The sequence below is a fragment of the Sturnira hondurensis genome, unplaced genomic scaffold (assembly GCF_014824575.4).
Source record: "Sturnira hondurensis isolate 20B ecotype Veracruz unplaced genomic scaffold, ASM1482457v3 Scaffold0005309, whole genome shotgun sequence".
Taxonomy (NCBI): Eukaryota; Metazoa; Chordata; class Mammalia; order Chiroptera; family Phyllostomidae; genus Sturnira; species Sturnira hondurensis.
This window is the reverse complement of record NW_028077940.1, coordinates 449,276-471,372: the sequence shown is the minus strand read 5'-3', so window position 1 is coordinate 471,372 and position 22,097 is coordinate 449,276. Positions and strand designations below refer to the sequence as shown.

Sequence of the window (22,097 nt, the reverse complement as noted above, 5' to 3'; positions counted from 1 at the left end):
TGAAAAATAGGTGGAAACTGGACTCGGCAGCCAATCCAGCATAGGGAATGACACTGAACTCTGGCTTTCCTCTGCCCCTTCCAGGTGGGGGTTAGGAGCCTCTTCTCCTTCCCTCCATTGCTTCTCATTAGATCCAACTTCCTCTCCTGTGCCTCACCCCCACCTCAGCTCCCCAACATCGGAAAATGCAGGTCCTTTCTGCTCTCACTCGTGAGAGATGCGGGGTATTACCCAACAGCCACGTGGGGTTCTGCTGCCTGCCACCCATAATCTCCAGAAGCAGAAATTTGGTGAAAAAGGAAAGGAGTGTTTTATTTAAAGGCTATATAATTTTGGAAGAATGACAGGCTTCTGCTTGAGAGCCCATTCCCTTTAAAACCTCCAAAGAAAATAACCCTGCCTCCCCTTGCCAGGCCAGACCAGTCCTAGGCTGGGCTCAGAGCAACTTCTCCCATTTAAAAATACAATCCTCTGGGAAATGCAGGCAGCTTAGCTGGTTCCCAGTCACAGTCTGGCTTCAGGCATCTGTTGGAGTGTGCATGTTGGCGTCCTACTCGGTTTCTTCCACATACTGCCCACTAGCCCCGTGTCTGAGCCCCGTGCCTCTGGGCCATCAGCTCACCAGGCAAGACAGTGAAGCACAGTGCTAGATGCCACCACTGCTGCTGCTTCTTGCACAGCAAGGGGACCTGGGACTTGTCACATGGCCATGCTGCTTCCAGTGCCCATAGGCCGTGGAACACTCAGACCCCTGACCAGGAGAGCAAGGGGGAAACAGAAGGCAAAGAGACCAAGTCTCCATGTGCACTCAACTTAAAAATCTGGGCCCCAAATCCTACACATAGAAGCCAGTAAGAGGGTCTTTTCCCCTGTCAGCATCTCACTAGCCTGGTGTATCCTCTACACAAGCTTCCTCCTGCTACATCATGAGCCCCTTGGGTATTTTTACCCTTACCCCATTTCAGTCCTGAGCTTACTGATCCCTCCCTTTCAAGGAAAGTAAGCTTTTTCATGCCACTTCAGGCTGTCCTGTCTCTCTCCAGCAATCTAGCCAGATCCCCCCTATTACAGTGGGAAAGTGGAGAAAGGGAAAGTAGGGGGTATGTGCACATCTCTGTAGTCATAGAAACAGCCCCCACCTCCTCTAGAGTGAGGAAATGCAGCCCCCTCCCAGCCTCTGACCCCCAGCCCCTCACGAGGAAGAGGAGCTAGATTAGCCAGATATAAGACATGCAGACAGCCAGAGAGTGTGCATATACACATACATGTTGGGTTAGGACTGGGTTAGTAACTGAGTAGATTTTGAGAGAGCAGGTGTTGCCCTTGTCCCCTCTTCTGGAGGAAAGAGCAGGGAGTGGTGTGATGAAGGTCCAACTCCCTACCTCTTCCTCCTTGTTGGCTCAGGCTTTTTTCAGCGGAGGAGCAAATTTGATGATCCCTGCTTCAGAAGGCTGCCGTGTGTCTTTGTACTTCTTGGCATTGGTGATATGGGTTAGCCTGATGTCCAGCTCATCCTCCTCAGAGATCTTTAGAACATAGTTCTATAGTCAGGCACCACAGGAGGTGAGATATTGCAAAGATGTGCTCATTGTAGGAGGAGATGTCTTTGCCTAGCTTGTGGCTCTCCAGGAAGCTGAACCAGGACATCCAGATTGTCCCCATGTGTTGACTATTTAAAAAATGCTGCAATGAACGTAGCAGCACATCTATCTTTACAAATAAGTGTTTCCCAATGTTTGGTTAACTCTATTCTTAATTTTTTGAGGAACTTCCAACTCTTTTCCATACTAGTGGCACCAGTTCACATTCCCACCAACAGTGCAGAAAGGTTCCTATTTCTTCTCATTCTCTCCAACATTTGTTGTTTTTTTTTAACTTTTTAAGATTTTATTTATTTATCTTTAGAGGGGAAGAGAAGGAGAGAGAGAGAGAGAGAAATATCAATGTATGGTTGCCTCTCATGTGTCCCCTGCTGAGAACTGTCCTGCAACCCAGGCATGTGCCCTGACTGGGAATCAAACCACGATCATGTGGTTCACAGGCCTGCGCTCAATCCACTGAGCTACACCAGCCAGCGCTCATTCTCTCCAACATTTGTTACTACCTGTCTTGTTGATAGTAGCCATTCTAATAGGTGTGAGGTGGTATCTCATTGCAGTTTTTATTTGTATTTTGCTTATAACTAGTGAAATTTAACATCCTTTCATATATCTCTTGGCCATCTGTATATCATCCTTGAAAAAGTGTCTGTTCAAATAGATCCTCTGCCTAATCTTTCATTGGACTATTTTTTGTTGTTGTTGAATTGTATGAGTTTTTTAAAAATATATTTTGGCTATTAGCCCTTTGTCAGAGGTATTGTTTCAAACATCTTCCTTCATTTGGTTGGTTGACTTTTTTGTCTTGTTGATGGTTTCTTTTGCTGTGTGGAAGCTTTACAGTTTTAATTGATCCCACTCATTTATTTTTGCTTTTGGTCCCCTTGCATTTAGGGTCAAGTTCACAAAGACCCCTGAGACCAAGGTCCACAGGTTTAGTGCTTATGTGTTCTTCTCTGTATTTTATCGTTTCAGGTCTTCTGAATTAATTTTTGTTTATGGTGGCAAACAGCAGTCTAGTTTCATTCTTTTGCATGTGGCTTTTCCATTTTTCCTACACCATTTATTGAAATGACTTTCCTTTCTCCGTGGTATGATTTTGGCTCCTTAGTTGAAAATTAGTTGCCCGTATGTGTGTAGGTTTATATCTGGTCTCTCAATTCTGTTTCACTGGTCTCTGTGTCTGTTTTTCTGCCAATACCACACTGTTTCTGATTACTGTAGCTTTGTAGTATAGTTTGAAGTCAGGGAGTTTGCTAGTTTCAGCCCCCCCCCCCCACTCAGGATTGCTTTGGCTATTTGGGGTCTACTGTGGCTCCATACAAATCTGAGAATTTTTTTGGTTCTATTTTTGTAAGAAATGTCATTGGACCCTGGCTGGTGTGGCTCAGTGGACTGAGCACTGGCCTGGGAACCAAAGGGTTGCTGGTTCCATTGCTAGTCAGGGCACATGCCTGGGGTGCGCATGAGGCAACCACACATTGATGTTTCTCTCCCTCTCTGTCTCCCTCCCTTCCCCTCTGTCTAAAAACAAATAAATAAAATCTTTTTTTTTAAAGAAAGAACTGCCATTGGGCCTTTGATATAGATTGCATTAAATCTATTTATTGCTTTAGGTGATGTGGACACTTTAACAATGTTAATACTTCCAATCCATGAACATGAATATCTTTTACTTCTTTGTGTTTTCTTCAATTTCTTTCAACAGTGTCTGACAGTTTTCAGTGCACAGTTCTTTACCACTCTTGGTAAGTTTATTTCTAGGTATTTTATTCTATTTGTTAAGCTTGTAAATAGGCCTGTTTTCTTCATTTCTCTTTCTAATATTTTTTTAGTGCATAGGAACAGAATGAATTTTTGTATATTGATTTTGCATCCCATAACTTTACTGTATTTGTTTACTGTTTCTAATTTTTGGTGGAGTCTTTAGGGTGTACATATATGTAATCATGTCATCTGCAAATAGTGACAGTTTTACTTTTTCATTCCCAGTTTGAATGACTTTTACTTCTTTTTCTTGCTTAATTGCTCTGTCCAGGACTTCTAGTACTATGTGGAATAACAGTGGTGATAGTGAACATTCCTGTCCTGTTTCTGATCTTAGAGGAAGAGCTTCTAGTTTTTTACATTGATATGGTGTTGGTGGAGGGTTTTTCACATATGACCTTCATTATGTTGAAGTACTTTCCTTCTATACCTATATTATTGAGAGTTTTATTCATAAATGGATGTATCTTGTCAAATGCTTTTTCTGTATTAATTGATATAATCACATAATGTTTATCTTTTATTTTTATAATGTGATATATCACATTGACTGATTTGTGTATATCGAATAATCCTTGTATCCCTGCAATGAACCCCATTTGATTGTGATGTATAAGCCTTTAAATGTATTGTTGTATTTGACTGGGTAGTAAAGGTTTAATTAGGATTTTTGTACCTATTTTCATTAGAGACATTGACCTGTCATTTTCTTTTTTGTGTGTTGTTCTTGTCTGGTTTTGGTATAAGGGTAATGTTGGCCTCATAAAATAAGTTAAGAAATATTTCCTCTTCTTCAGTTTTTGGAAGAGTTTGGGAAAGATAGATATTAAATCTTCTTTGAATGTTTGGTAGAATTCACCAGTGAAGTCATCTGATGTGGGACTTTTGTCTTTTTGAGAAGTTTTTTAGGACTCTTTCAATTTTCTTACTAATAATTGCTGTATTTAGGTTGTCCATTTCTTCTTGGTTCAGTCTAGGAAGGCTATATATGTCTAGGAATTTGTTCACTTCTCCTATGTTATCAAGTTCTATGACATACAGGCTTTCATAGTATTCTTGTATAGTCCTTTGTATTTCCGTGGTGTTCATTTTAACTTCTCTCCTTTCATCTGATTTTATTTATTTGAGTCTTCCCTCTTTTCTCATTAGTGAGCCTAGCCAGAGGTTTGTCAACTTTGTTTATCTTTTTAAGAACCAGATCTGTCTATTTTTTTCATTTTTTATTTTATTTTTTAAATATATTTTATTGATTATGCCATTACAGTTGTCCCATTCCCCCCATTCCCCTCCACCCTGCACACCCCTTCCCACCACATCCCCCCCTTTAGTTCATGTCCATGTGTCATAAGTTCTTTAGCTTCTACCTTTCCCACACTACTCTTGCCCTTCCCCTATTTTCTCCCCACCTTCTATGCTACTTATTCTCTGTGCCAACTCTGCCCACCCCCTACTCCCCTGTTGCTAACCTTCCATATGATCTCCACTTCTGTGGTTCCTCTCCTGTTTTAGATGTCTGCTTAGTTTGCTTTTGTTTTAGGTGTGGTTGTTAATAACTGTGAGTTTGCTGTCCTTTCACTGTTAATATTTTTCATCTTCTTTTTCTTAGGTAAGTCCCTTTAACATTTCATATAATAAGGGCTTGGTGGTGATGAACTCCTTGAATTTGACCTTATCTGAGAAGCACTTTATCTCCCCTTTCATTCTAAATGAAAGCTTTGCTGGATAGAGCAATCTTGGATGTAGGTCCTTGCCTTTCATAACTCGGAATACTTCTTTCCAGCCCCTTCTTCCCTGTAAGGTCTCTTTTGAGAAATCAGCTGACAGTCTGATGGGAACTCCTCTGCAGATAACTGTCCCCTTATCTCTTGCTGCTTCTAGAATTCTCTCCTTCATTTTAATCTTGGCTAATGTAATTATGATGTGCCTTGGTGTGTTCCTCCTTGGGTCCAACTTCTTTGGGACTCTCTGAGCTTCCTGGATTTCCTGGAAGTCTATTTTTTTTTGCCAGACTGGGGAAGTTCTCTTTTATTATTTGTTCAAATAAGTGTTCCACTCGTGGCTGTTCCTCTTTCCCTTCTGGTACCCCTATAATTCGGATGTTGGAGTGTTTAAAGATGTCCTGAAGGTTCCTAAGCCTCTCCTCATTTTTTTCAATTCGTGTTTCTTCATTCTTTTCTGTTCAGTTGTTTATTTCTTCCTTATGGTCCACTCCATTGATGTGAGTCCCAGTTTTCTTTCCATCACTGTTGGTTCCCTGTGCATTTCCCTTCATTTCACTTAGTGTAGCCTTCATTTTTTCATCTAATTTTTGACCAAAATCAACCAGTTTGTGAGCATCTTGATCACCAGTGTTTTGAACTGTGCACCTGATAGGTTGGCTATCTCTTGGTCACTTAAAAGTATTGGCTCTGGGGATTTGATTTGTTCTGTTTGAGCCATTTTTGGTCAGGTCTCGCCTGTTACGTGTGATGGGCGAAGCCTTAGGTGTTCACCCATGTAGGGCAGCCCAGTTGCTGGGTTGTGATGCTGTATGTGGGGGCGGGGTCAGAGAGGGAACAATGGTGCTTGCTCTGCTCTCTCTCGGATTTCAGTCCCCTCTGCCACTTCCCACAAGCAAATTGGGCCCTTCTAGTGCTGGTTCCTGGGTGGGTGGGCTTGTGTACATTCTAGGACCCTGTGGGTCTCTCCAACGAACTCTCCTGTGAGGCTGGGAGTCTCTCCTGGCACCTTTTCAATCGGTGCTTTTAGGCTTTATTTCCTGTCACTGGGGCCCTGAGTTGCGCGGTCTGTCTCGCTGCCCTTTTTTGCCTAGTTTATCTGCACATGAATGCATGTGATGCATTCATGGAGCAATGCATGAATGCATGACCACAGTCAGTCCCACGCCACCTATGCTCCAGGGTCAGGCAGCCATAGCCTTTTTGTGCCACGATCCCTCTCCGCTGGCCGCTGATTCCACCCCTTACCGGTCTGGTTGACTGGTTGTCAGACTTTGGTACAGTTCAGTTTTCTGTCTCTTCTGGTTGTGTTTTTGTTTCTAAATCTTTGTTGTCCTTTATTTCGGTTGTGTGAGGAAGCACAGTGTTTCCACCTATGCCTCCATCTTGGCTGGAAGTCTGATTTATTATTTTTTATCTGTCTTTTTGTTCTCTAATTCAGACTTCTCATTTGAATTTTATTTCCCTCTTTCTACACACTCTGGATTTCATTTGTTCTTCCTCTTCTACTTTTTAGGTGTAATGTTAGTTTGCATATTTGGGATTTTATTTAATTTTTTGTTTATTGAGGTAGGCCTTAAAGGTATAAACTTTCTTCTTAGTACCACTTTTGCTGCATCCCAAATATACTGTTAAGTCATCTTTTCATTTCTTTTTTTCTATGTATCTTTCGATTCCTTATTTTATTTCTTTTCTAGTTTTAATAGCTGCTTGGTAGCATGTTGTTGTTTAATCTCCTCATATTTGTATTTTTTCCCCAGCTTTCTTTTTGCAGCTAATTTTCAGCTTCATACCATTGTGGTCCAAAATATGGTTGTATGATTTCCATTTTTTTAAATTTATTGTGGCTAGTTTTGTGCCTCAACATATGGTCAAACCTCAAGAATGTTCTGTGCACACTTTCAAAAAATGTGTATTCTGTTGTTTTGGGATAGAGAGTTATAAAAATGTCAATTAAGTTCATTTGGTCTAGTGTGTCATTTAAGGTAATAGTTCCTTGTTGACTTTCTGTCTGGATAATGTATCCATTGCTGTCAATGGAGTATTTAGGTCCCCTACTATAATTACATCATTGTCAGTTTTCTCCTTTAGGTTTGTTAATAATTGCTTTATATTTTGGGTGCTCTCAGGCTAGGTGCATATATATTAATGCATATTATGTCTTCCTGATGAATTGTCTCCTTTTTAAAAATATTTTTATTGATTATGCTATTACAGTTGTCCCATTTTTTACCTCTTTGCCCCCCTTTGCCTGGTACCCCCATTCTCTTCAGCAATCCTCCACTTAGTTCATGTCCATGGGTTGTACATGTAAGTTCTTTGGCTTTTCCATTTCCTATACTATTCTTAACATCCCCCTGTCTATTTTGTGCCCACCAATTTATGCTTCTTAATCCCTGAGCCTTTCCCTCTGTTCTACCACTTTACCCTCCCAGCTGATAACCCTCCAAATGACCTCCATATCTATGATTCTGTTTCTGTTCTGCTTGTTTGCTTAGTTTGCTTTTTAGATCCAGTTGTTGATATTTATGAATTTGTCACCATTTTAATGTCCATAGTTTTGATCTTCTTCTTTTTCTTAGATAAGTGCCTTTCTCATTTTGTATATTAAGGGCTTGGTGATGATGAACTCCTTTAGCTTTACCTTGTCTGAGAAGCACTTTATCTGCCCTTCCATTCTAATGATAGCGTTGCTGGATAGAGGAATTTAGGTTGTAGGTCCTTGCTTTTCATCACTGAGTACTTCTTGCCAGTCCCTTCTAACCTGCAAAGTTTCTTTTGAGAAATCAGCTAAGAGTCTTATGGGAACTCCTTTGTAGGTAAACTATCTGCTTTTCTCTTGTTACTTCTAAGATTCTCTCTTTATCTTTAAACTTTGGCATTTAAATTATGATGTGTCTTAGTGCGTTCCTCTTTGTGTCTGACTTGTTTGGGACTCTCTGTGCTTCCTGGACTTATATGTCTATTTTCTTCAGCAAATTAGGGAAGTTTTCTTTCATTATTTTTAAAATAAGTTTTCAATTTCTTGCTCTTCTTCTTCTCCTTCTGGCACCCCTGTGATTTGGATGTTGGTATGTTTGGAGATGTCCAGAGGATCCTTAAACAATCCTCATTTTTAAAAATTCTTTGTTCTTGGTGTACTTATTGGATGCTTTTTTCTTTCTTATGTTCCAAATTGCTTATTTGATTCTCAGCTTCATCCTTTCCATTGTTGGTTCCATGTAAATTTTTGTTTATTTCATTTAATATTATCTTCATTTCTACCTGGGTCTTTTTTAGGCTTTTGCTGTACTCTGCGAGTTGTTTGAGCATCCTGATAACCAGTGTTTTGAACTCTGGTGGTTATCTCTATCTTGGTTAGTTCTTTTCCTGGAGTTTTGTTCTGTTCTTTCATTTGGACCCTACTTCTTTGTTTCCTCTATTTGACCACCTGCCTCTGTTTGTTTCTGTGTATTAGGTGAAGCTGCTTCACTCCCTGTGTTAGGCGAGTGGCCTATTGTAAAACAGGCACCTGTAGATTGTGTGGGGCCAAGTGTTAGGTAATCACCAGGATGAGGTAACTTGCTTCAATACTTTTTGGCTTTCTGTGGAGAGAGGGCTTGGAGATGGGACAATGCCACTGCCTGGCTTCTGGAGGTTTGCCTGGGAGGAAGCTGTCTCCTGTCATTCACCCTGTTTCCAGGCACTTCACTTGTTCCCCATATGTGACTGGTGCCCTTCCAGCTGTTTCCCTGGTGCTGAATCCCCCAGAGGGTGGGTCTGCATAAGTCCTAAGTCCACGCAGGTCTTTTAGGAGAAGTCTTCTGAAAATCTGGCAGTTTCTCCACCCCAACTGTCACTGGTTCTTTTCTTTCTTTCTTTCTTTCTTTCTTTCTTTCTTTCTTTCTTTCTTTCTTTCTTTCTTTCTTTCTGTGGCAGGAATCCTATATTTTATTATTATTTTTAAAGTATATTTTATTGATTGTGCTATTACAACTGTCCCATATTTTTCTCCCCTTATGCCCCTCTACACTGGACCCCTCTTCCACCAGCATCCCCCCTTAGTTCATGTCCATGGGTCATACATATAAGTTCTTTGGTTTCTCCATTTCCTATATTATTCTTAATCTCTTCCTGTCTATTTTGTACCTACCATTTATGCTTCTTATTCCCTGTAACTTTTCACCACTTTTACCCCCTCAACTCCCTGCCGAATAACCCTCCATGTGATCTCCATTTCTGTGATTCTGTTCCTGTTCTAGTTGTTTGCTTAGATTGTTTTTGTTTTCATTTTTAGGTTCAGTTGTTGATAGTTGTGAGTTAGTTGTTATTTTACTATTCACAGTTTTGATCTTCTTCTTTGTCTTAAATAAGTCTCTTTAACATTTCATACAATAAGGGCTTGGCGACAATGAACCCATTTAACTTGTCCTTATCTAGGAAGCACTTTATCTGCCCTTCTATTCTGAATGATAGCTTTGCTGCATAGAGTCATCTTGGATGTAGGTCCTTGCCCTTCATGATTTCATATACTTCTTTCCAGCCCCTTCTTGCCTGCAAGGTTTCTTTTGAGGAATCAGCTAATAGTCTTACAGGAACTCTTTTGTAGACAACTCTCTCCTTTTCTCCTGTTGCTTATAAGAGTCTCTCCTTATATTTAATCTTGGGTAATGTAATTATGATGTGCTTGGTGTGTGCTTCTTTGGGTCCAATTTCTTTGGGACTCTCTGAGCTTCCTGGACTTCCTGGAAGTCTATTTCCTTTGCCAGATTAGGAAAGTTCTCCGACATTATTTTTTCAAATAAATTTTCCATTTCTTGCTCTTCCTGTTCTCCTTTGGCACCTCTATGATTCAGATGTTGGAACATTTAAAGTTGTCCTGGAGGTTCCTAATCCTCTCCTCATTTTTTTTTGAATTCTTGTTTCTTATTCTGTTCTAGTCGAATGTTCATTCATTTCTTCCTTCTGCTCCAAACCGTTCATCTGAGTCCCGGTTTCCTTCCCTGTTGGTTCCCTGTATATTTTTCTTTATTTCATTTTGCATAGCCTTCACTTTATCCTCTATTTTGTGACAATACTCAACCATTTCTGTGAGCATCCTGACTACCAGTGTTTTGAACTCTGTATGTGATAGGTTGGCTATCTCTTCATTGCTTAGTTGTATTTTTTTTCTGGAGCTTTTATCTGTTCTTTCATTTGGGCCATATCTCTTTGTTTTGGTGCTCCTGTTATGTCGTAAGGGGAGGAGACTTAGGTATTCACCAGAGCAATTCACACTGTTGCATTGTGGCACTGTATGTTGAGAAGGTTTCAGAGAGGGAACAGTGCTGCTTGCTCAGCTCTTGCCTCACTTTTAATAACTTCCCCCTCTACCCACAAGCAAATTGGGCCCTTCTGGTGCTGATTCCTAGGTAGACAGGTTTGCATACATTCTAGGACCCAAGTGGGTCTCTCCAACAATCACTCCTGTGAATCTGGGAGTTTCTCATGCCACTGCAACCCCCACAGGTTTTTACAGACAGAGGTTTTGAGGGTGTCTTTTCCCACAATGGAACCTTGGGTTGCGCAGTCTTTCTCACTCCCCAGTTGGTCCTCCCCATTTATCTGCACACAAATGTGGGAACGCCCAGTCTGCCAGCTGCTGCCTTACCTGTCCAGTGCATCAGACACCACCTGGCCTCAAATCCTCTCCACCCTGGCTGCCTGTCTCCTCCCTCTTACTCATCTAGATGAATGTTTCCTTTTTAATTTGTTGTCAGACTTCCATACAGTTCGATTTTCTAGCAGTTCTGGGGGGTTTTGTTTTTAAATTTGCCCTTCTTTTAGTTGTGCAAGGAGGCAAAGTGTATCTACCTATGTCTCCATCTTGGCTGGAATTCCCCCCATTTGTTCTTACAGATAGAAATTACGGGGATTTATCTTCCTAGCTCTGGAACTATGGAATGTGTTGTCTGGCCTGGGGCTGTGATCACTTGCTCCCAAGTTATCCCTCCTGAGTTGTATCCACTAGTTGTGAATGTGGGACCACCTGTTCTTCTGCCTCTCCATGCCACACTGCCTCTCTGTCCTTCCTACCCATCTGGATGAATGTGGCTTCTTTACATCCTTGGTTGTTGGATTTCCATACAGCTTGATTTTCTGATGGTTCTGGGTGATATTTGTTGTGTGGTCTAGGTGTAACATTTTCTGTATTTGTGCAAGAAGGTGAAGTTGTTTACCTGCACCTCTATCCTGACAGTCAGTTCTCTCTTTATCATTCAAAAATCTTCTTGCCTCTTAATATCATTTCTCTTGAAATTTATTTGTCTAACATAAGTACTGCCACACCAGATTTTCTTTGGATGCTATTTGCTTGAAGAATCATTATCCTTCTCTTCATTTTGAGCCTGTGTTTGACTTTGGAGCTGAGATGAGTCTCCTGCAGGTAACATATGGTTGGGTCTAATTTTTAAATTCATGAGCTGCTCTGTGCCTTTTGGTTAATGACAGTCCATTTATATTTAGGGTGTTTATTAATATATAAAGGACTTACTATAGCCACTTTATTCTGTTTTCTGGTTGCTTTATATCTCCATCGTTACTCATATATGAGTAACCCCTTATGATTTTTTCTATTTTAATTAGGCAGGTTTTCTTCTTTTTTTCTTTGTGTTTTTGTCAGCTCTAAATTATTCTTTTATAATTACCATTAGGTTTGTGTAAAATGTCTCATACTTACAATAGCCTTTTTTCTTCTAATTTCCTCTTATCTTCATTTACCTATACCTGTTCAATCCTTTTTCTCCTCCCCTTTTATTGTTTTGTTGTAACAAATTATCCCTTTTTATATTTTTATTCATTACCATATTGCAGTAGTTATAATTTCAATTACCTTTCTCCTTTAATCTTTTTAAAATAAATTTTATTTATTTATGTATTTATTTTTAGAGTGAGGGAAAGGGAGGGAGAAAAAGAGGGAGACAAAATCAATGTGTGGTTGCATCTTGTGCAGCCCCTACGGAGGAACTGGCCTGAAACCCAGGCATGTGCCCTGTCTGGGAATCAAACTGGCGGCCCTTTGGTTCGCAGGCCAGCACTCAATCCATTGATACACACCAGAGAGGGCTATCATCAATTTTCAACACTGAATAGAATGCGTCCTGGATTTACTCATTTTTTTGGCCTTGATATAATTAGAGATTTTGTTAACGTTTTCTATTTTATTTTATTTTTTTAATGTTTTCTATTTTAATGTGCAGCTCATTCCATTGGCTTGGGAAACTCTCATCAATAATTTCTTTGAGTAAGCTCTGTTTCCCTCTCCCTCTCTTCTCTTCTGGTAAACTTATTATCTTTAGGTTGTGCTTTCTAATGGAATTTACCCATCCACAACTTTTAAAAAATTAACTCTTAGCTCTCTCTTTTCTTACTGCTGGGTTATTTCTAGATTGCTATCTTCAGGCTAATTCTCTTCCATTTGGTCTGCTCTGTTTTCCATGCTCTCTGATGCATTCCTCATCTCATTTATTGGGTTTGCAGTTCCTGAATTTCCATTTGGTTCTCTTTTACAGTGTCAATACTTTGTTAAAGTACTCTTTTGTTCATTAATATTCTTCCTGAGGTCACCGACCCACCTTTCTGGGTTCTCTTGTATCTCTTGTATGAGCTTCTTTATAACTTTTATCTTAAATTCTCTACCATTTATGTCACAGTCTTCATGGTTTTGAGTTTGGTTTCTGGAGACTTTTCACTTTCTTTCTGTGTTCCCATATTACCTTGGTTACTCATGGTATTTAATGGTTCATGGTATTTAATTGATCTGCCAGCACAATTGAGACAGTGGGCTCTTTTCCCATTTAGGTACAATTTTACCATCAACAATTAAGCAGATTGGTAGGTAGGGTACTTTCTTTTGTTTTCCAGTGGGTGGTGTTATAGTGCAAGTTTTTGTTTTCTCTTAGCTGCACCACTTACACCTCTGTGTTAAGGGTGAAGTGGTGTCCCTTTGGTTGGAGAAAATGCTGTGTACCCCTGGGGTGATGGATATTCTCTCTGAGACCAACTTGCTTTGTTTGTAGGGCTCTGTCACTGTGGTGGGAGAATGTGGCAGGTGGTGGAGAACCAGTTTGCAAATGCCCACCACTTTTTTTTACTAATGGTCATGGGCTCTGCTGTGTTTTGGAGGCATCTCCACTGCTTCTACTGGACTCTACCAGGATGGGTGGGGCAAGAGAGGCAATTCACTCTCCCACAGTTCTGCCCCCTCTCATAAAGGCCGTGGGCAGTGCTGTGTTGTGTGAAACATCCTAGCTATCTCTATGGGATCTGCCATGAAGGAGAGAGAGAAAGGAGAAATCTTTAATCCAGGACCTCTGCTCTGTTCCTCTTACAATCCAGGGTGTAGTGTGAGGACTGCAACCTGATTTCTCCATTGCTACCATGCTTGCAGGAGTTGTGGTGGGCATGGGAGTTGCTACATCTGTAGTAACTCTGTTCTTCCCCTCTCCCACCTCCCCCACTTTTTCCAGTCTGCCCACCTTGAGAAGTTCCAATGCATGGATCTTTCAATAATGTTTGTACATTGGGTATGGGATTCTTTGTTGAGTTATAGCTGTCTAACTTGTAAGTTTAAGGGGAGAAACTATAGGGTCTTCTCTGCCATGGTACCAGAACTTTTTCTTCTATGTTTGAAATTCTAAATAGAAGTTTTGGTATATGCGGGGTATTCAGGAAAAAAACTGCAGATAGCTCTAGGAATGCTAGAACCCACACTAGGTGGACAACTGACCCATCCATCTGCCACCTGCAGGTGAAGGATGGGGCTAGGTTCTGAACTTGGCCTGTTGTCTACATCCCACTCAATGTGGACCATCTGTAAGTGGAAACACCCCTGGAGTCTGGCCCAGCACGGCTCTTCCTTCAGTTGCAGAGTCTCTGTTGTTGGGCTTCCTAGGATGTAAAGTGTCCTTCAAGGCCAGCATTTTTGGAAAATTTAGCCCCAGAATCTCAGGGACTCATATTCTCAACCTGTGAAAATGAAAGACTCCATCTTTCTCTCTATGGTGGGATTGAGATTACATGACAACCTATAATCTATACACTGATAGTACTCTTAGTGTTGCCTTTATTGCTCAGCTGAAGGGCCCCTGGGGCTGTGCTTGGCCAACTCCCAGAGTTATACCAGGTGTTTTCTGTGTACCTGCATGTTTACACAGGACTGTGATGTTGTAACACATTATGAATTATTTTGAATCTTGCTTTTGGAAACTTTGTTATCATCAATAAGCCTTTCATATGATATTCAAACTCTTCTTAAACACTGCTTTTACCAGCTTTATACTACTTCCAAAAAAAGGATACAACCACTCTTATTCTGTCACTTTATCAATATAAATAATATTTCATTAATATCCTTATACCTAAATATATTTCTATATTTAGTTTGAAAATTATAGATTTCTTGGATAGAAATCACTAGGTTAAAGGGTATGAACATTTTGAAGGCTAGTCATACAGGTAATCAAATTTCTTCTCCAAAACACTGTACTGAGATGTATCTTATTCATTCAGCCCCTATTTATTGAGTCCCTCCTCTGGGACAATTTAGAAGCTGGGAATACAAGTGGTGACAACTAGACAAGGTCCCTACTTTAAAGAACGTGTATTTCAGTGAGACAGACAACAAATAAAAACAATTATTCTGATGTCAATGATGATTGCTGTGGAGAAAAATGTGCCTGGGCTAGAAGACTGGCGGGTGGGTGGGGAATGGCAGAGCATAGGCCTGTTTGTCGGACAGGATGTCTCTGAGGACGTGACCCTGAACACTTGAGCAGAGACCTGAGTGATGTGAGGAGCAGCCGTGTGGTCCCTGGAGAGGAGGGGCCCACAGGGAGTCACGGCAGGGCAGGCGCCTGAGTGAGGACAGGGCAGTGTCCAGAGGTTGGGTGAGTAGAGACCAGTGAGCAGGGATGAGAGTGGTGGGAAGAGGCCGGGACAGTCAAAGGCCTCTGTCCTGAGAGGCTGGCAGGCAGCAGTGAGGGGCAGGGAGCTCACTCTGCCCAAGGAGGGGGACATTGGAGTGTTGTGTGGGAGGTGGTGGTAAGCTCACGCCCTAATTCACAGCGGAAAGGTCACTGTGTCTGTCACGTGGGTAATGGGTATGAGGGGCAGCAGGAGCCCAGCTGGAAGGCCACCTGTTTCCTGTTGTAGAGAGGACAGTTCTGGGTGGTGTGTGAGAAGTGACTGGACTCAGGATTGGTACAACCGAAGGCATCGTTAGCAGTAATTCAAGGGAGAAACACACCTGTACTCACTGACCTTAATTCCACAGTTGATTCCAGGTGGCTTACTCAAAGGCAAGATAAATCTACATTTTAAAAGGCTGCACTGGGGTAAAACTAGGACATTGCTAGGCAAGCTGGAATATCTAAAATATGTGCAGAAATGGAGAGTTTATTGTTTACCTATCCATGAATTTTCTTGGCTCAAAATCTCTTAGAATTATTGCCTGAACCATGAGGTGGGCAAAAGCTCAGGGTCAGTCTTTGTCTACTACTTCAGAAACACTTCCCAGTTCCACAGTTAGAGTGAAAGCAAATTAATTCCAACATGTTCAAAGATGAACTCAACAGCTGCAAAGTCACCAAATGAGTGTAAAACCTCAGGAACCCAGTCAATTCTGTATTTCTCTCCAGAAACATCCTCACTGTCCCCTGCAGAAGAGAAAGGGTCCTTCCTGGAGTCCTAAGGCAGAGAGGGGCTGTTGGGCTGCAGCACAAAATAGAGTTGTCCTTTCTACCTGCAGATCTCCCAGAGCCTCTCAGACAACTTCAGTGATCTCACCTGAGCTAGTATTTTGGTTTTCTGATGTTCTGTTGGAGCATTTGTGGGTTTAGAAGTGTGACACAGAGGTTTTCAGGTAATGGCATTTCTTTGATGGAATTGAACACACACCTTGGTGGCTCTGACTTCCCTGCCTGGTCCCTGGAGGAAATGGACTGCCCTGCACCACTTTTCAGTATCTCTTTGTGTAGGAGTGATCAGTAGACCTGGAGTCCCTGGCTCCCCCAGTGTCAGCCTCCTCCCTAATACAGAGTCCTTTAAGCTCCAGGAGGCGGGGTCTTTGCAGTCTGCTGATCTGATGATTTCATGTCCCATCTCTTGAAATAAAGGCACAGGTGCAGATAACACCAATACATGTAGTGCCAAGGTGGAAGGTTCCTAGATGCCAGGTTACGACCTTGACTTTCCCATTTGCACACTGACATGCAAACTATCCTTGGTCCAGTGCTTCTTTGGCCTCCCCTCCCCTCTCACCAGTTGGTTCTTTGACCCAGTGGCCTCTCACTTCCTACACCAAGTATCCATATTCTTGTTTATGCTACTTGGTCAGCTCTGGACTTTCCTTACAGTGAGCCTGCTCCCAGCACCACCCCTTCTGTGCTGGTGTCCAACTCAAATCCTCTCTGGGGGTATGACCTGCCTCTGCCCCACCCTGAACCACTCCCACCTATGTAGGTCTTTCCCCAGGCTGTGCACCTTGCCCACCCACTGTGGGCATTTAAGTTCTATTTTCTCTTATCAACCCCTCTCCTTTCCAGCTCTAAACTACCTTGGGCACACTGCCCTGACTCCTTGAGACCCCTGTCACCTGCCTCTCCCCAGGGACACTGGTAGGTTCATCTACCTCTTAACCTGGGGTCTCAACATGCCTCTTCCACTCTGGGCCCAGGCTCACACCTCCACCTCCTTGGGGTCACCTGTCTAACCTAAACTCTCTTGGAGCCACAACCCAGCCCCTCACAACCCTCACCTCACTGCCACACCCTCCCTGTCCCCACCTCATCCGAGATGAGCCTTTGCCACAGGCAGCAGTCCCTTACATCCCTCTCCCCTTAATCCTCCTTTGTACCACAGCCACTCTGACCACGGATCTCTCCCATCTTGGACCCTTCACATCCCCTCCATCCCCTGGGGCAAGATTCCCTTCACCATGACCTTCTTGCACCTGCTGGCCAGCCTCTCCCTTGACCTCCTACCTGTGCCCTCAGGGAGCCAGGGCTCCCTCTAATGACACCTCTTCTGTGTGTGACCATCTCCCCCATCTCTAGTTCCTCAGTCCCTTCATCCCTCCCCTCTCCTACTTTCCTGCATTGGAAATCCTCATCCCTGACCCTCATACACATGCATTTTCTGCATCTGCAAGAGGACCAGGACAGCAGACCTTGCATGTTAAACTGTGGTGTGTGATTATTTTCAAGAAGCAGTTTCATCTGTGCTTTCCTCCTTGGCCAGGATCCCACCTCCGCTAAAACCTCAGTGGGTCCCAGGATGGATCTGTGCCATTGAGAGTTTGGGCTAAGAGACATGTGGATGACTGTCCCTTCCTGCACTGTGGCTGTGAGAAAAGCCAGGCAGAGCCCTTAGGGCAGTGGGAAGACACAGTCCTGGGAGCTGAGACGTGGGACACAGGGACCAAGGACTAGACAGAGAACAGGAGGACCTCAGGATGACTCAGGCAGGAGTCGAGAAATGAGTCATCCTGCAGCACCAGAAATGAGGTGAGAATGGGGATGGGGCAAGAGTCATGTGAGGCAGTTCCAGAACAGTTTGGAGCAGAGAGCAGGGCCTGTCTCTTTCCACAGGATATGCCTGGAGTGGGGGTCTGTGGATTTCAGCACAGAGGTGACTGTCATGCAGCCAGCACAGGAAGACAAGAAGAGAGCAGGCGAGCCCTCTGGCTGCAGTTCTTCATTTGGCCAGGAATGGCAGAGGAAAACAGGGAATGGAAAAGTCACTGCTGGGGGCGGGGCAGGCTCCCATTCCGTCCAGGAGATCTGAGGCTGGGACATCGAGGAAGACAACAGCGCAGGGGCTGCAGGCATTTCTGCTGTAATGGCCACCCTTCCTCTCCTGTCACCAAAGATGTGGAAGAACAGTGCCTGGTCCTTGGCTCAGACCTTGGCTGTGGAATCTGAGATGTCCTGGGACACAGATGGCTCTCACAGCAGGGGTGCAGGGCCATGTGCAGGGAGGGCTTTATGGAAGAGTGCGCAGATATCTGGGATTCAGGGTGGGCTTCACAGAGAGAGCAGGTGTAACCCTGGGCAGGGGCCTTTCTCTTCTGCAGATCCCTGAGGTCCCCCCTCTCTGCACCAGGAGACCCTTCCTGTGCTGGGGGATGCATACATGTTCTGTTGGCATGTTGTACTGTGATTAGCCTGTCCTGTTGATGCCACTGGATAGACAGGTGGGTGGGGAGGGAACTGAACTGTCCCAGTGACAATAATCCAGAAATACAGTGGGACCTCTGGCAGACAGAACACAGACTGACCCAGGGAAGAAGGGTGTCAGGCAGCAGAGGAAGCCCTTAGACTGGCCCCCCTGGGCTCCCAGCCTGTCACAGAAGGCCACCCCCAGATTCCACCTCTCACACCCCCTCCTCAGCATCAACACAAGGATCCAAGAGAGTGAGGCCCTATTCCTGCCCACCCTCCTTCTAGTCTATAAGAACTGGGCTCCAGGGTACAGAACAGACTCAGGGAAGGTGGGGGTCAGTGAGGGGTCAGCCAGAGCTGGGACGGTGGAAGGAGCACTCTGTTTTCCCATCTCCCTAGAGGGAGAAGAGTTTGGCCCCAAGCCTCACTGGCCCTGCCATTTCCCCCCCCCCCCAGAACCCCCAGCCATGAACATGACCTTCAGGCCTTGGAAGGCACAGTTACCCTGACATGCTGGGCTTTCAGTTTCTCTCCCCAGACAATGTCACTGGCCTGAAGAACCCCAGAGCCAGGGCCCCAGCATTCTAGGGGACACCCTGCCTGATGGGAGTGAGACCCACCAGATCTGGGTATCTGTAGGGTTCCCTAAGGAAAGGAACAGAGGGTCCCATGCTACATGGACCACGGCATGAATCACAATGCACACCCTGTGCCCCTGGTGAACCTGGATGAGCTTGGAGGGGTTTTGGACCCTGGTAAGGCAAAGGTCCAGGGCAGGGGAGGGAAGAGCAGGCCTGTGGATCTGGGGTGCCTTGGTCAATCTCAGGAAAGGCCCCTGTGTATTCAGTGGATGCCAATCATTCTGGGTATTGCTGCTGTTGTTGTATTATTACTGCTTGTGCCTGTTGATGTGCAAGGAGAGCCCAGATGAGATTCCTTGGCAGTGGGAAGTGTTGGGAGGGGCTGTGCTGAGGTGTGGGAGATGCCTCTCTCCTCCTTCTGCACAGGTATAAGCTTCCCCCTACTCCCTTAGTGTAACAGGACATGCAATTTGGAGCACATATGAGAGGAATTGGGGGCAATAACTCCACAAATGTCACTTATCTGCACACATGGCCAAAGCCTGAGCCAAGGATCTTGGATTTCCACTCTGAGCCTCCATGCTATGGAGACAGAGTGCTCAGCTGACAGCAGGGAGGGCTAGCAGCTCCCACCTGCGCTCTGATCTCAGTGCTTTCTTCCCAGGCTCAATTGGGCTTATCTTGATGGACTGTGTTGTAGATCATGCATTTATTAGCAAAACCTGAACTGAACTTGGGGCCCAGGTAATCAAATGATGGAAGGGTCTAGGATCTTCTGGGAGTAATTAGGAGATAGGAGAAAGGAGTGTGGAGTATGATGAAATGTACCTAGGCTACTCCTGTCTGCCTCTTCTCCTTTTTCCCCCTAATTTCTCCTGCCTCCATAAGTACACATGACAATGCCCTGTGATGTCCAAGTACAGTGTCACACCCAATGATGAGCCTCCTGTCCATGAAGTGCCCAAGGGGGCAGATATAGTGGTTTTTTCTCCATTACATGGACCCCAGATTCTCCCTGGGAGAACCAGATTCTGAGACCTGCTGAGTCACTCCTTTTAAGTTGCTTATAGGGGATTCTCATGCTTCCCCTCAGAGAACCTGGCAGAGCAGATGTGCCCTGACCATTTTAGGGACCCTATCCATTCCCTGCAGACCTTCCGTACTGCTGTCATCCATCACCTCATGAGGCAATGTCCCAGGTGCATTCACGGAGGCACCTGGCCAGCATTCTGTGCCCTTGGGCAGCCTTTCCTGCTAATCCCCATTTCCAACAGTGGTTAGTGTGAGGGACTTTGCAGTGAGGGGCAACAAAAAATTATTTTTGCCCCACAGCTTGACTGCTTGAAAGAAGAGGAAAAAGGGAGTTAGATTTGTTCTTCAGTAACCAATAAAGCAATGCTGTACCGAATGGGGTGGGAGGAAGGGTGAGCTTGACACAGGTACCAAGTGAGGCATCAGGAAATCCAGGCCTTTCTGTGTCTGCACCACCTGAATGTGACCTTAGGGAGGTAAGTCCCCTCTTCCACTTCCTTTCACCACCTGCTAACCAAGATAAATGCACTTCCCCTGTGTGTTTTACAGGGGAGTAGACATCAGAAAAGTCACAGTGCTCAGTTAGGCTGACAGCACACTTGGCATTGGTGGCTTGTTCTTAAGGGCCCACGGCCACTCTCCTATTGATCTTTTTATTTAAAAAAAAGAGATTTTACTTACTTATTTTTTTAAAGATTTTATTTATTTATTTTTAGAGGGGAAGGGAAGGAGAGAGGGAAAGAGAAATGTCAATGTATGGTTGCTTCTCGTGGGTCCCTTGCTGGGAACTGGCCTGCAACCCAGGCAATGTGCCCTGACTGGGAATCGAATCGCGATCGTGTGGTTCGAAGGCCCACGCTCAATCCACTGAGCTACACCAGCCAGGGCTTATTTACTTATTTTTAAAGAGAGGAGCCCTGGCTGGTGTAGCTCAGTGGATTGAGTGTGGGCCTGCGGACCAGAGGATTGCCAGTCAGGGCACATGTCTGGGTTGCAGGCCAGTTCCTGGTTCCCGGCAGGGGACGCACGAGAGGCAACCATACATTGATATATCTCTCCCTCTCTCCTTCCCTTCCCCTCTAAAGATAAATAAATAAAATTTAAAAAATAAAAATAAAATAAAGAGAGGAGAAGGGAAGGAGAAAGAGAGGGAGAGAAACATCAATGTGTGATTGCCTCTCATGTGTCCCCAACCAAGGCCCAGGCATGTGCCCTGACAGGGAAATGAACTGGCAACCTTTTGGTTCACAGGCCGGCATATAATCCACTGAGCCATACCAGGCAGGCTCCTTTTGTTTTTAATTTATTTGCTCTGTTTTCTGTCTCCCTGAGACCTTCCTTTGGCCATCATTTCTCCCCTGCATCTTCTCTTTCCTTTTGTTAACAGCTTTGTGGAGGTATGACTTACACACCACAAAATTCTCCCAGTGAAATTTTTGGTGCATCACAGATCATCTCCACAATCCAGTATGAGAACCTTCCAGCACCTCACAGAGTTCCTCAGCCTCTGCCCACTCCAGCCCCACACAAACAGTAATTTGCTATGTGTCTCCCTAGATTTGCCTTTTCTAAACACTTCATGTGACTGGTACTATGCAATAGGCACTCCTGCTTCTGGTTTAATGTTTCCAAGGATCCTTCACATTGTAAAGTGCATAAATAGTTCCTCTCTATTCATTGGCAAATGATGTCCCAATGCACAGAGATGCCACGTTTGGTTTGCTGCCCCTTAGTTCATGTGCACTTGGATTTTTTCCTGTATTTTTGTCTATAGACAATAATGCCACTATGAAATTCCATGCACGAGATTTTGTGTGGACATATGCTTTCATTTCTCTTGGGTAGATACCAAAGTGGAATTGCTGTGTTCTCCGGTATGTTTATGTTAAACTGTTAGGAATCTGACAAATCTTTCCCAAAATGACTTTTATTTTGTTAGGGTGGGCAGGGTAGGATTAAACCTCAGCTGGACTACAATCAAGATGGCGCACCATCAAAATGGCACCCGGAAAAGACAGCTAACATCCAATCAGAGAGCCAGAAGGGCGGGCTTTACCAAAAAACGTCATCTTCGTAGCAACCTGAGTCCAAAGAAGAAACCACCAAAGATGTATTGCCACTTTGTTCATAGGGGACCAAACCCCAGCTCCCACAGAGAGCCAACGAAAATAAAACCCCGCCATTTTCCCTATTCAGGCGGCAACTTCTCCAATCCACTCTGTG

At 44.0% G+C, this 22,097-nt stretch overlaps 1 pseudogene; it reads left to right on the top strand.

Moving 5' to 3' along the window:
* The first annotated feature begins 15,558 nt into the window (after nt 1-15,558).
* On the top strand, nt 15,559-19,299 carry LOC118987637 (MHC class I polypeptide-related sequence B-like; annotated as a pseudogene).
* The last annotated feature ends 2,798 nt before the right edge of the window (nt 19,300-22,097 follow it).